The 3,500-nt window shown below is 33.7% G+C and overlaps 1 long non-coding RNA gene across 2 annotated transcripts; it reads left to right on the top strand.

Moving 5' to 3' along the window:
- The first annotated feature begins 239 nt into the window (after positions 1-239).
- LOC118680919 (uncharacterized) lies at positions 240-2,456 on the top strand. 2 transcript variants are annotated; one of them, XR_011395231.1, is made up of 2 exons: positions 240-315; positions 2,005-2,456. It is a non-coding gene; the product is annotated as an uncharacterized lncRNA (long non-coding RNA). The 2 variants fall into 2 exon arrangements; XR_004976556.2 differs by having other exon boundaries at positions 245-1,018.
- Positions 2,457-3,500: the final 1,044 nt, after the last annotated feature.

The following is a 3,500-nucleotide window of genomic DNA, read 5'->3' as shown; positions in this document are numbered from 1 at the left end:
TTTACTGGATATTGTTATACCTGTGATAATGTGATAAATTTTCGTACTGACAAACAGATGGCGGTAAATCAGACTCGCTTCAAATCTCCTCGGTGACGAGATTAACAAGGGTCATTTTTGTATGGTGAAATCTTTCTAAATATAGTAGACTAGTGAGATAATCTACTCAACAGCTTAAAACTCGTGATTAATTTTCAGTCGGAACAAGGTATTATGCTAAAATTTATTACTTCCATTACATCATATACCAAGAAACGGTTAACCAGATTGTGGGAAATAAAAAAAAGTAAATTGTAACTGGAGTTAGAAAAGGCTGTAAGATCGAAATTCTTCTAAAATTGAAAGAACAAGTTGAAAAATATCATATCGGTAGCTGATCCTAATCCAAAGACCACGGTAGAGATGAGAAACCTTGATTCCCTTAAAACAAAACAAGAAATCATGGATGCAATAGGGAGCGCCCTTGAAAAATCAGTGCCTAATCCTAAAATTAACATCTCCCCCCGAACACTAGGGAGCAGGCCAAAGCGTAGGTAAACTTTTCAAGGCCAAGCCAAATTGGACAATAATTTGAGGAGAGATTGATTTAAAATCTATTCAATGGGGGATTAATTCTCTGCCCAGACCTCTGGAACGTCAGTTACGACCTTATACTAGTCTCAAAAGGCCTGACGATACTAACCCAGTTGAATTAATAAGTGCACAAATGTGGTTGGACGCGCTTGGTATTGATATCCACTTTCCACTAAATAAAACCAAGCTGGTATTGTTAACAAAGAAACATACTTCTATTATAACACACATGGAGACAACAACAAAAAGTCTAAGAGTACAGAAGGTTGTCAATTTTCTGGGTGTAAGATTAGGCTCCAGCTTTCTAACTTTGGTTGGATGGCTGATGGTCAACTTCGCAGGGCTGACACAGGAAAAACGGGAGCTTTTGATGTGGACCTCATAATAACCGAACATTTTCTACTCTTGCAGTTTTCCAGGATCAAAGCAGGCGAAAAACTAAAAGGTGTTGGCAAAATGTTTAAAGTTAGTGAGTTAATTAGTTAGTTCAACATTCATTATTCGACCAAATTTGGTAACTTCTTAATTTATATTGAAGGTTATGTACTCACTTAGTTTTATTAATTTACTTTAATCGTATCGACGAGAATTATATAAAAATCATCTTCAAATGAAATATAAGTGATATAAACTCAACCGAAGAGGCTAAATGTAAGATATTAAGTTGATGTGGAAAACGTCAACCAGAGGATCGAAATTCTTTATATAATATAAAGGAATGGATATGTTTACACTAAAGTTTAGACCATTTCCATTCATATTCAGTGGTCAACCACATAATTTACATATATACATTTAATTTCATTAAAATATTACACATTTTGACTAGCCCTACCGCTTTAAACGAGTAAATACTATATTGGGTGCAGAGAAAGGGACAAGCTAATTGCATTAATTTAGTTATTGCTCAGGTAAACTTGATAACATATTTTGAAGCAATTTTATATATAAATAATACTCGCTGACCGACATATTCAACATGAAACGAAAATCATTATAAATAGTGTATGGGAGTTGTGTGTAATTCGTCTATATAGAATAAGGCCCACCGGATGTTTATAGCACAGATGCCCCTCTCTATGCGATTTGTTGTACCAAATAACAGCTTTGTATCTTATTGTGGAGCTTAGTTATGGCCATTTATTAGTTTTCGATTAATAGCGTTTTGTGAGCTAGGTAATGGTCCATCTACAATACCAACCGTTTTACGGTGCCGAGAAACATATGCCCCAAATTTCATCAAGATATCAGAATTTTTACTCAGGTTACAGCTTGTACATACGGACGGACGGACAGACAGTCACCCGGATTTCAACTCACCCTTTCATCCTTATCATCATATACATATGTATAACCCTATATATATATATAAAATATATAAAAATCCGTTAAGTTTGACACAGCATTCCTTTTAAATATTTTAAACGACAGATCTGTCAATAGCAAATTCAAAGATTCAGGTGATTTACGGAAGGCTTGCACGGAATAAACAGAATTCAATTTATACTGTAATTTTGATTATTTTGACATATCTATCTATGCTAACTACCTCGATTACACCACATCAAAAAGATGCGCTAAGTCGGCAGTCTCAACAGAAGGTAATAACGGATATGGCGCAATCCATTTGTATTCATGTTAAGGCGAGGACGGGGAACAAATAGCCCTCAACAGTGCCGAAATTATCGATAATTTGGAATTTTCGTAAGTACGACTTACGTATAGTCGCGACAACATACACAAAATCATAATAATTGCAATGAAATAACTTGTATAATAAAATTTTGATAAGCCATTATAATTAATGTTTATACTTCACTTCTCGATAATTTTTCGAAATCCATATGTATCATGTAATACACAATAAATTGAAGCTTTCTTTACACATGTTATTTTCGATATCTTAGCAACATCTAAATTTTTGCAACATATTTCAAACTATTCTTTGTTAAAACTGTGAAATATTTTTATATAATAAGTTACATATGAAATTCAAATTTTTATTGTAAATCGTTTTATTTGTTTTATTTTTTCGTTTATATATTGTATTATTAATTTCTTCGTAAAAATGTAAAAAAGAGAGTAGTTTTTCTTTGTAGTGACATAGTACTTTTATTATACCCTGAACAGGATATATTAATTTTGCCACGAAGTTTGTAACATCCAAAAGTAAACGGCGGAGACCATATAAAATATATATATAAATGATCACCGTGACGAGCTGAGTTGATTTAGCCATGTCCGTCTGTCCGTCCGTCCGTCTGTCGTTGAGATATCGATCTGAAATTTTGAACAAGTCTTTTTCTTACCAAGAAGCTGCTCATTTGTCCGATATCGGACCACTATAGCATATAGCTGCCATAGAAACTGAACAATCGGAATCAAGTGTTTGTATGGAAAACTCTTGCATTTGACGAGGTATCTTCACGAAATTTGGCACGGAATATTATTTAAGGCAACAATGGAATCTCCGAAGAAATTGTTTAGATCGGATCACTAAGTCATATAGCAATCATATAAAATGATCGATCGGAGTAAAGTGCCTGCATGGAAAAAAATTTAATTTTTTCTTGCAGATTCCCAAAATTAGATCGGAATCAAGTTCTTGTAAGGAACCTTTGTATCTGTGAAGGGTATTATAGCTTCGGTGCAACCGATGTTAACGTTTTTTCTTGTTTTATGTATGGATGGATAGGGTGAGAAAGCGAGTATCCACAATTAACATCGGAAATGCCGTTACTGCATTCCTCAATCATAGGATGGAAATTACAAATTACTTAAAATTAAATTAAAAATAATATATATATTTTTCTTATTGTTTACTTGGTTGTGCTGTTTCGTAGTGAAGTACACAACATTCAAGGTACGAGACATTCAAGTCCAAGCTCGAATTTCTGAGCGTTTGGTGTGTAAACATGTAGACAAAT

The sequence above is a fragment of the Bactrocera oleae genome, chromosome 3, assembly GCF_042242935.1.
Source record: "Bactrocera oleae isolate idBacOlea1 chromosome 3, idBacOlea1, whole genome shotgun sequence".
Lineage (NCBI taxonomy): Eukaryota > Metazoa > Arthropoda > Insecta > Diptera > Tephritidae > Bactrocera > Bactrocera oleae.
The sequence above is the reverse complement of the archived record's forward strand: the minus strand, read 5'-3'. Positions and strand labels throughout refer to the sequence as shown.